This window comes from Dasypus novemcinctus, chromosome 1, assembly GCF_030445035.2.
Source record: "Dasypus novemcinctus isolate mDasNov1 chromosome 1, mDasNov1.1.hap2, whole genome shotgun sequence".
In the NCBI taxonomy this organism is placed as follows: Eukaryota; Metazoa; Chordata; class Mammalia; order Cingulata; family Dasypodidae; genus Dasypus; species Dasypus novemcinctus.
This window is the reverse complement of record NC_080673.1, coordinates 29,672,814-29,684,865: the sequence shown is the minus strand read 5'-3', so window position 1 is coordinate 29,684,865 and position 12,052 is coordinate 29,672,814. Positions and strand designations below refer to the sequence as shown.

At 32.4% G+C, this 12,052-nt stretch overlaps 1 protein-coding gene across 4 annotated transcripts in view; it reads right to left on the bottom strand.

Annotated features, from left to right (window-relative positions):
• Positions 1-12,052, bottom strand: part of FSTL5 (follistatin like 5) — an 849,524-nt gene that overhangs the window by 532,115 nt on the left and 305,357 nt on the right. The window lies entirely within an intron of this gene.

Here is a 12,052-nt window from a genome sequence, read left to right as displayed (position 1 = left end):
TCAAAAATGATTCCTTCAGCTTTTAAAACCATAATTCCCAGAAGCAGACATGGCTCAACTGATAGAGCATCTGCCTACCATATGGTCCAGTGTTCAATACCCAGGGCCTCCTGGACCATGTGGTGAGTTGACCCATGCACAGAGCTGCTGCATGCAAGGAGTGCCATGCCACGCAGGGGCGTGGAGGTGCCCCACATGCAAGAAGGGCGCCCTGCAAGGAGAGCTGCCCCATGTTGGAAAAAAAGTGCAGCCTGCCCAGGAGTGGCACTGCACACATGGAGAACTGACACAGCAAGATGATGCAACAAAAAAGAGACAGTTTCCCGGTGCCACTGAGGGTACAAGCATACACAGAAGAGCACACAGTGAGTGGACAGAGAGCAGACAATGCGGGGGAGGAAGGGGGAAAGGGAAGAGAAATAAATAACATAAATCTTAAAAAAAAAAGAAGAAGCCATATTTCCTTTTAAGAAGGAACATAGAAGAAATATATATATATACATATCTCAGTAGTGGCACCTATATATTGCAAAAAGAAAGTTTGAGAGATCATAAACCTAAACAGTAATTTTCTTTATTTAGTGTTTGTTTTCAGGTCTTCATTGTAAACCATCTTTCTAGCATCATAATGATTAAGAATGTGGATTCTGACTCAGAGTTGAAATCACAGCTCCACCATTTGCAAGTGTCAGTATTTTGAACAGATACCTAACACTTTTATAATGATATTTCCTCATCTGTAAAATAGGGAAATAATAGTATATCCTCATAGGGTTATGAAGATTAAAGGACTTGATATATATATATATATATATATATATATATATATATATATATATATGCCAAATTATTTATGTCAATTATTATTACAATGTCTTCAAAAAATAATTTTCAGAAGGATGCAAATATGTAAAATGAAAAGCATTTAAATAATCAATTTACTTGTTTTTTAAAATGAAACACATGCACTTCTTTTAATTTTATGCACTTATTTTCAAATAAAATTTAAATTAGAAAATAAGCAGTAAAATTAATATTAGTAACAAAATGAACACTATCAATGATGTAGTCTAAAAAGCTAATTTAAATTTTTTGATAGTTTATATTGAAACAAATCTTAAAAACAATTTAAAAATATTTGAACTCTTGTGAGAGAGCATACTATAAAATGTAAAAAAAAGAAAAAGAAAATACAATTATTGAACAAAGCTTTCCAATACAGTGTTATTTAAATGTTTGGTAATAAATAATTGAAATAACTTAGTCAATTGTGAAAAAATTTGTTCAATGCATTTGTTCTTAAACTTTAGCATGCACTAGAATGACCTAGAAGTGCTTATTAAAGCAGATCTCAGAACCCCACCCTTACAGTTTCTGTTTACTAGGTTTAAGATGCACCTGAAAATTTATAGTACCAACAGGTTCCCAGATGAAGTTGATATTGTTGCTTCAGGGTAAACACATTGGAAACCACTAACATAATAAGCTACTAATTTACAATTAAAAATAATTAATATGTCATGAAACAGGCTAGGTAAATAATTCTTAAATTTCCTGAATAGAAAAGAGGAAAAGCTTAAGCTAGGATTAAAACTGTGTAAACTTGTACAAGCATTTGGAAAACACTAGAGGAATGAAGAAAAATGAAACAGTTGAATAGGTAGGGTAATATGTCATAGTATTGTACTTTTTGTACTTTTATATTATGCTTTTGAATGTTTAATGGAATACATTAAAAAGGAAATACAAAAGCACCTTAATTATGACTATAAAATAGAAAGAGGGATTTCATTGTTGAGCATTTCCCCCTCATCTTTAAATGAGAACTCCAAATCGTTGAACTATTGTTTAGAGGTTCATCACAGAGCTGCCATTGTAACTCAGGAATTTGATTCAAATTTTATATTTTTCTCATTTTATGACCTAAATATATATATATACACACACATATATATATGTATGTATAATTTTCTTTATTGTAAGAGTAACTATCATGCGAGATTTACCATTTTACATTTTAGTGGACAAAATGAGGCATCTTTTGTACTTTATGAATTTTCCCTTTTCATTGTGGGGAACACCTTACTCTAAGATGTGGTTATAGCTTATATTTCTAGCCAGGTGAAGATCTTTCCCAGATTCTTTCCTTTTAAATTCTTCCCCTTAAAACCTGTGCTACCATTTGGAGATTTGCATTATGATACTGGCCATTTTCTAGAAGTTAATGAACTATTATACACTAGCTGCTTATTGCATGTAGCTGCAACACCTGAAGAAAATTTAATCAATTCATACGCAATCCAAAAGGAAGCTTATATTATGTAAATGAATAGCTGGTACATATCCTTTCTGACACTAATTATCCATGACTAATGCTGAACTTAAATTTCAACTGAGATTATATCAATTTAATCTGATCAACATGTCAAAGATTTCGTTTAAGTACATTCAATCTGATAACGCAGTAAATGAGTTTTAATCAAGATTTTATATATCCTGTTATGGCATTGCTTGATATGATAACATTTGTTCACAGAAAGACATATATTTATATCGATTTTTAATTTCTGTATCTTTAAGGCATTACAAAAATCCCTTGGATTTTAAAAACCAATATAGCTGAAACATTAAACAATCAAGGATACCAATTCATAAAGCAAAATAAAGGTTTTAAAGAAGGTGTTTTCAAATTCTTCAATCCTGATCCAGTGCTCTTCAAGGAATTTATGTAAAATACACTTTATCAGACAGTAGCTCTAAATTGAATTAAATGTTAGTAAACATTTTTTATATACAAGGTGCTAATACAGCTGCCATAGGATATATAAGAAGAAAAGTCATTGACACCTCAAGCAGATTAATAAAAGCAAAAGGAAGAACTTGAGCATGCTCAAGGAGATTTGCAAAAATTTAGGGACATAAAGGAGAGTGAGATGGATAATATCAGTTAAGAACTCAAAATATTGTACCATGTCACAGTTGGAGAGAATATAGGATAGTCAAGGTTTTGGGCAAAGAATGATGCTAGGTATAAAACAATAATGACAGAGGGAGAGAAAAAATGGGTTTTCATTAGCTAACTGCCTCTAAAGATTATAGTATAACACAAACATATGAATTAACTTAAAATGCAAGTACTATGTTAACTTTGATTTGGTAAAAAGAGCAGCAATTTTGTTTTTAGCATAGATTGGGATTCTAGTCTTTGCTTTTACATGAAATATTTGTATGACTTTAGCAAGGATGCAATCTCTTTGGGCCTGATTTTCCAATGGTAAAATAAGAGGGAACTAATCAATTATCTCTAGATTTGCTCTCATCCTTTTGTGTAATAATGTCTGATAAAACACAGTTTCTAATAATGTTTATGTCTGGAAAAAATTATCTAGCAAGTTTTTCCTAGGGTGCCTAATATTTATACTTTGTCTACTTTACACATTCATGCATTCACAATTATCAAATTTCAATAATATTTACATTTTATAGAAAGTCTTAATTATGCAAAATTATTCTGACATAGATTTTCTTAATTTCTCTTTTTTTAAGTCTTTTGCCATTATTTATTTATTGTTAATATCATTTTAGTAGTTTAAAAATGGGCTTTGGAAATCAGAGTTCTTTTTTTTACATTTCCACTATCACTACAAATGTGATTTTAAGAAAGTTAATTACAATTGCTGTACTTCAGTTTCCTCATCTAACTAGAGGAACTCAATAAATATTACTTGAAGGAATACATAAAGTAGAAATAATAATACTTATTCTTAAATAGTATTTTAAACTGTATGTGGTTGCTGAGAGGATTTCATGAGAAGATGCAATGAAAGGTCTTAGCATTAGTATATGCCTAAGAATGGTACTGATTATTATTGAGAATCATCATTCACTACAGATTTGGCACATAGAATATATTGACTTAAAATCATTGAAATAAATTAAAAAATGACTTTAGTAATTCTAGTTTTTATTACAGCCTCTGCAAATGTATATAGAATAGTGTTGAAATTTATGCATTCCCAAGTAAAATTCCTAAAATATTTGAGAGTATCCTCTCTATAAAAATATCATTAGCGGAAAAAAAACTGCTTGTACTTATATAATTTCACATTTTGATTAAGAAGGAAGCAAAATATTTTCTTGACAGTTTGTTACCAACATCTGGGTACTTTTCAATAAATCAATCACAAATATGATTTCTCATTGTACACTGTAGAGACCAGCAAGGCACATTCAGTCCTCACAAACTTCATGGCAATGACCGTTCAAATAAATACTCCAAACTCTACGAAAAATTGAGTACAGTGTGATCTTTTCAGAACTTTTAATGATTTGGGTATGTGTTTCCTGCTGCTGGTTGGTGAAGTCAGTCAAAACAAGCTGTCCAAATAGTTTTCTCAGTGTGCCATTATTAAAAGAAAGTTTGAACGGTGTCGTAGCTGTAGTTCTGTGGATTTGGAAACTTCTTCTCTACCTTATTTTATACAATTCATTAGAACTTTATAAGAATTTTCTTATGAATTTTTTTTTTTTACAAAGAGATAAATATGAAAAAAGGTATGTACTGAAAAGGCTAGGGATTTAGTTAAATTTCATCCATCCAAATTACAGTTTCTGCTTAATGCAAATTAGTTTTTGCCAAAGTAGCTGAAGGAAAGTTTAAGTGCTTCTTGAGGTATCATTTCAAGAAGTTAGATGATTTGAGATCGATAACTAATATGGCAACAGAGTCATTTCTTTTTTGATATTTTCAACTGAAATATGATAATTCTAATTATGACTGCAGAACACTGAAATAGCCTAATACATACATTAAAATAGCTTTCCAACCTCAAAAGCTGACCTTGAAAACAACATCTGAAAAGGTTTTCCAAACCATAAATTTTATCTTTTCTAAGGCTCATTAATAGGAGCTATGATTTCTTTTAATTTAAAATCCCACTGGGAACTTAGAATAATACGTAGAGTTATACACTTTGCCTAGTAATAGTTCATTCATATGGTCTATTTAGATGATGAAAAAGGTTTAGAAGCTAAAGACATATCATTTTATAATTATCTCATTTAATAGCTAGAAATATCAAACATTACAGTTAGGGAAAGAGAGAAAGAGGGTTTATATATGAATTTATAGTGTTTAAGGCCTTGTTCCTTCAGATGACTAAGATAATTACTAAAAGGAACTTTTTTTCTGAAGTGTTTTAATTCAGATAATATTTTGCACATTACTAAGAAAAATAAAGTTGTTTTTACTTTTGCTCAATAGTTAGTGGCTACTAACCATGTTGATCCATATAATAATTAAGAAAACAAGCAGAAATAGAAGAACAGTATTTTATTTTATTTAAGTCTGTGAAATAAAACATTTCAGGCTTTGGGATAAACCTAAAAGATTAAAAATATCTTATTTGTTATTAAAAACTTAAACTAGGAGAAATATTTGTCTCAGGTATTATCAGCATTTTTAGAAAATAATATAAATATTAAATTTCAGGTTAAAAATTTTTAAATGTGAAGGTAAAACATTGAAATAGGTAGATTTGGTTAGCTAAGCTTCAGATTCATTATAATGCTGATTGTTAAAATTTAAATAGTCATATGGTTAATAGAGAATCTAGAGGAAAATGAAGACATAAAATTTCTCCTATAATTAAGAAATAAATGACATTACTACAACAATACTGCCTTTCATATTTTAAAGGTGTTAAGAAACCATTTCGGCAAGTATTATTTTTTAAAATATGCTTAATTAATTCATTTTGAAAATCTTTTTTCTTCATGAAAAGCAGGTTGCTTTTAATACTTTGACATTTACTTTCTTTGAAATTTTAAGCAGAATGTTGGTAAACTAGCAGTGAATTTCAGAATCGCCAATGTTCTTAGTTAATGGCAAAATACATTCAACTACAGTCTTAACTACTGCTTGGGCCCAAGCAATATTTATACACAAGTTATTTTCATTGTCTGGGTCTTATGTGTTAAATAAAGGGATGTGTCTTCTTCATAATTGATTTTTAAACCTATTTTAACCTTGGAGATTAATGTTTAGAGGAAATCTTATGCAAAAGCAAAATATATAAAATAAATCAAAGTGCTGCACTTCTGGTTGCAGCAAGGTGAAAGACCCAGAAGATGAATTTTCTTACTCCCCTGGAATCCTCGAAGGAGAAAGAGAGACTCTGGAGTGTCATAGTGTGCTGGACTAAATGATTCCTCAATTTCCCCTCAAAATTTTATAAGTTTTAATATAACATCCTAGCTATACGTAGGTTCCCCCATCTTCATACCTAATTCTAATTCATGGAAATGAACATTCATTTTCAGAGCCATTCTTCTGAGTCATATCTGTGATAATTGTCATCAGATCAGTTTAATAGAAAGGTCCTTTAAGTATCTTAAGTCTCCTGGATTTGAGTTCTCGCCATTGACCAGTTTAAAGTAAAATGTACTGGCTGTAGAATTTGCCAATGTCCATGTTTTACAATACCCCCACAATATCTAATTTCAAGCAACAAATACGATATTAATGAGCCTGAATTTAGGAAGAGATATGTAAGCCAATACAAGCCAGCTCTAGCCCAAATAAATTCTTAGCCTTGGCATAAATCTATACAGCCAATGATCAATAAATTCTATGAAGGAAAATCCTCTGTGTTTGAATTAAAGCACAGATCATTCCATCAGTTTCTTCAACAACTCTTGATCGTCTGCTGTTTGCACAAAAGAGGGTTTTATTTCCTAAAAATCATCTTCCATTACCATGTCTGAGACACTGGAAGACACTGTTCTTGCAAGTAAAGGGTATACAATTTTTGAAGCTTTTCACACTTTTGTGGGATCTTGCCAATTTTAGGTAGGGTTTTCAGACACAGCAAATGATGGGAGGGTGGGGGTAAATACCATGTCCTCAGATTCAGACTACCCAAGTAATAACAGAGAATCCTGCTTCCTATTCCAATGGTCACTCAGATCCTACAGCCCGTCTCTACAAGGATGCTGTTCTCCTGGATTCTTTTGGATGTGCAGGTCATTAGAGATTTTTTAGTTGTTTTTAGAAGGCAAAATGCTCTCTCTATTCCTCATCATTTCATCTTCTTCAGCCTCCTCCCCATTGCCCCTTCCACAAGCTGTTGTTTATTTCAAAAATAATTTCTCCAAAAACTCTGTTTATCCCCTAAATCCTCTCAATTCTTCTAGCTTAGTAGTTTGGAATAGTTGCAGGCTTTTTTGATATTCTAGGCTGTTATATTCTTTCCCTGACATAACAGACACAGCACCAATCCACTGCCTGAATTGAACAAAGGACAAGGGAAGAATAAAAGAATACTGTGCAAAAAGTACTATGGCACCACCACAGAGGAAGGCCACATTACCCACCTTGTAGCATTCACAGAAGGCATTTTAGAGGAGAAAATGCCTGAACTGTGTGTGAGTTAGTTAGGTAGAGGAGGCAAGCAGAAAAATGTATATGGAACAAAGGCATGGACATATGAGCAGGGAAGTCCAGGTGATTCAATGCTACCAAAGTGTAATGATTGTGATTAAGATTGTTAAATGTTTTTAGCGAATTTGGGAAAGGGTGATAATAGACAGCCTTGAATGTTACATTAAGATATGGCACTAGGGCAGTGAGAGCTGGTATTTAATAGTTTCAGGAAGGAGCATATGTGGAGATAGAAAATAAACAAAATAGATTAAGAAGCAGCTACAGTTAAGATTGTAATGAAAGCCAGGACAAGGAAAACCATAAGAAAGCAATTTTTCAAGCAATATAGTCCAAGTTGGAAAGAGAGCAAGTAAAAGGGGTTACTTTGAGAAAACAGAAAAGAGTTATGAATCATTATAAATTAAGGTAACTTTGTGAAAACCATTTTGGGAAGCTGAGAAATATTTTTACCAATAGTCTCTATTTTCCTGAATATTAATAAAACAATGATAATGTTTTAACTTGAACATTTTTATGTGATTTACATACATTAGCTCAGTTAATTTAAAATGGCAGTTATAGAGATCTTATTTTCAAAATTGTAAATGAATCAGCCGATGCCCACCAATTTTACTTATGTAATTGAAACCTATAGAAAGTAGGCCCTGGATTTCAGCCTAAAATCATATGTCTGACTTAAAAGTGCATGCTTTTAAGCACCATTTATACACCTTTCCTTGAAACAGTAGGAGTTAAGAATCTCTGTTCACAGCATGGAAGACAGAGGCTATTAGTTAAGCATAGTGACATTTTAAAATAGCCATTTTTAAACCAAGGATGATAAATAAATGGCTGTGGATTAAGATGACACAGTTGAAGATGGAGCCCATACATCTTTAATAAGCTAAAGCTTATTTCAAATAATTTAAAAGATTATATTAATAGTTTTACTGTTTAACTGAATTGCTTTCTTAGACTTCTCAATATTTTGGTAACAGTCTTTCCATCACTAGCTTTTTGTAACATTCAACCCACTGATAAATTCTCTACTAGTTTATAAAACAAAACAACAATAATACAAATGCATTCTCTACTAGTTTATAAAATAAAATAACGCAATACAATGCATGAAGAAATACATCTTCATAAAGATCTTAATTTGCATATTATGATGTTCTCCATGTATCCCTTTATATCGTGTATAATTTGCTTTGATAAAAATGTTGTTTATCTATTTCACATTGTTGGCAGACACATATGGCAGGCTAGGTGTAATTTAGAAGTAGGTCTTCTATGGCCTGGCTCCTCACTCTCCTTCTGCAGCCAACAGAGCTGGCATCTTTCTTCACTAGAGCTTCAGGCCCACAGGATCCTACAGGACTGCAATTTCCTAGAATTTCCCCCTTGGTCATCATTCTTGCCTCCTTTCTTTCCTCTGTCTGGTGTCTCCTTCTTGGAACATGTAGATGTTATGTAACAGAACTCAAAATATGAAGGAAATCACCAAAGCACTGAAAATGATACTATGATACATGTCATGTGCTCAGGATCAGAAAGGTCTCCTATTTTAGGAGGAGTATAGGATGACTAAAACATAAACATTTTATAAGGTAAAAAGAAGAAATAGTCACATGAGAATTACAAAGTGAAGTGACAATTTTGGAAAAGAGAAACATTTTATTTTAAGAAAAGTAAGAAAATCTTCCTAATGGAAGTCAGACTTGATCAGAGATTTTTTTAAAAATGATTAGGATTTTTTGACACATAGAAATTGGTTGGAAAAGAAAAGCATTGAGTAGACAGAAAAGAAAATCTCTATGTCCCCTGAAATCCAACTTTTCTGTCACTTCTATATTACCCTTATAAATGCTTTTAGAGTAATAATTCCCTAAGTTGATAAGCCAATCCTTACACTTGTCCTAATAAAGGAAAGCTAGCAGAATGTACAATATCTCTTCCTAAATACGCATTGAATTGACCACATATTTTTTTAAAGTATATAAAAAGAACCCTAATGTAGATTTTTCTGTGTAGTGTCTTGAGAAATAGTTCTAAAATAGGGAGGAAAAGCAAAATATACCTCCAAACCAAGTCTCCCTTCTAATAATGTAATAATATTAATAATATGAATTCCCATTTATATATACTGACTAAAGTATGTTCCTAAATAGTTTACCTCATTTGCTCTTCATAATGTTCCTAAGTATTATTTGCTTCCAATTTTACAAATAAAGAAACAAGTGTAGGATATGTGTGTGGTGTGTGTGTGTGCATCTCACATCCTAGGTCACACAATTGGAAAACAATGGAGCCAGGCTAAAAACTCAGATCTGTTTGAATTATTGATCATGACATTTTCTGACAGGTTTTTGTTCCTGATGATTTTTATGGTTTGGTGGAATATATAGAAGATAGACATGATAGGTAATTGGAAATGTAAAATTTGAGCTGAGTAGAATATGGAGGAATTTGAATGTGACAATCATCTCTATAGAATGGTAAGTTAAGATATGTTAGTGGCACATAAGGAAATACAATGTATATAGAGGCAATTTGAATTTTGGAAATGTTTACTAAGGGGAATAAGAGTACCTTCACCTTTAGACAGTTGCTTCTTCTTTCAGCTTTTTTGCCCTCTATTAGTTGTACTTAATTTAACTTTTATCCAATCAGTTCTAATCAACAAATTTTCTTCCTATTTTCTCAGTGGTCCTAATGGCAACCAATTAAGTGAATACACATCTCTTTAACAGATAGTTTTATGAGAAATTCACAGACTTAAAGACCCACCCAAATTAAGAGAAGTATAATTATTCTTTAGCATATATTTTTACATACACCTATACAACACAAGTTTATGTAGGTGCATGTATATATTCATTAATATTATGTTTTTGCTTTTAGCTGCATTTCCATTTACAAAGGTATATTGAATGCCTGTACATTAATTTCCCCCTTCTTAAATCCTTCAAAAAGTACTAAAAAAAGGAAATTATTTTAAAAGACTTTTACAAGGATGGAATGACTTGGAAAGGAGAAAACAGCAACAAAGTTTTGGAAGCTGGAAAGCAGATGGTGGAGTGAGAAATGACTTAGCTGCTCTGAGAAAGTTAATCCCACATTTGTGGTTAAGAACACTGATAACCTTATTTACCACAGAGATTCTTCAAAATTACATGAGCTCTCAATACCAGGTTTCTCTGGAAATGAGAGGGACAGTGATTACTAAAATAGATAGGACTGATAAAAACTGTTTCTGAAGTCACTATATCCCTATAGCCTACCCTAACATAACTCTGATAGAAGTCTGAAGATTTATTCACTTTGGAAATAAACCATGGCACATCGGGAGGGTATGGATACGGAACACTAAATGCAGTGGACAGCAGTTATCTTCCTCAAAGTTTTCCACTACAGAAGCCTTCCAGGATGTTGACAGCCATAGTCTTCACCTTCAGGCAGGTGATTCAAAGACCTTTCCCTGGGGAATCTGAAGCCTGATATTTGAAGATTGTTAAAAATGAAACACCCAGATCACTTTCTGCAAAGCACACAGTTTTCACCAGGGGCTGAGAATTTTGAAGTCAATTTTTAGTGTCCTTTTAATAATGAGAAGAAAATAAAAAACTTAGCGGATAGCTCCATAAAATCTTGAGCATAGAAGACACGAACCAAAGAAACAAAGATTAAAAGTATTGAAGAAAGGAGGAATATGCAGGGAGAAAAAAAAATGCAAGAAATGTAACTGATTTTCTCACAGAGATAAAAATAGTTAATCCCGAAATAAGAACAAGAAGAAATGTTGTAAAAAACGAAAAAAGAGCCTTTATAATTTAACATCTTGATGCTTAAATGGACACTTCAATATGACAAAGTTAAGAACTCTCAAAGAAAATAGACAAAAAGACAAAATGATAACACATAAGAGAAAAAATATAAAACAAAATAGAAATCAATCCCAGAATTCCAAGATCAAAACAATAGAAGGTCCAGATGGAGAGAGGAGAAAAACCGATGGTAGGAAATAATTAATGAAATTATTAAAATATTTCCCAGAAATGAAGAACATGAATTGCCAAACTGAGAGTTGATCAGGAGCCCAGTAAAATGAGTTAAAATAGATCCATAACAAAAAAAGTGTCTGAAATATAAAAAAGTATTGAAGACAAGAAAATTTCTGCAACCCCTCAGAAAGAAAAATAAAATGATCAGCCATACAAAATGGACTAGGAATCAGAATTGCTTCTGACTTACAAACAGTAAGAGGTAAAGCAAAAGGGCCATGAAGCAGTGCAGATTCTGAAGGAAAAGGACCTTGTGTTGATGATGCCTTTTCCCCTGCTGTCCTTTCCATGCCCTGAACACTCCCAAGTCAGTTAAGAATACTTCTTTCAGAACCATGTGTAGGAAAATTATAAACGTGTCTAACTCTGATACATTGGGAGAGATGGTTTATCCTATATTCCAGGTAAGGCCCACTGTCATGGTGCCGATTTCCTGGGGTAGTCTGCCTGGTCTATAGTTTCTAGATGTCTCTATAGCGCCCAGGAGCATCCCAATTTGAGGCACTGTTTACTGCGGCAGACAGTGAGATCCTCCTGAGACATGCATGAACATAATCTCTGGAAT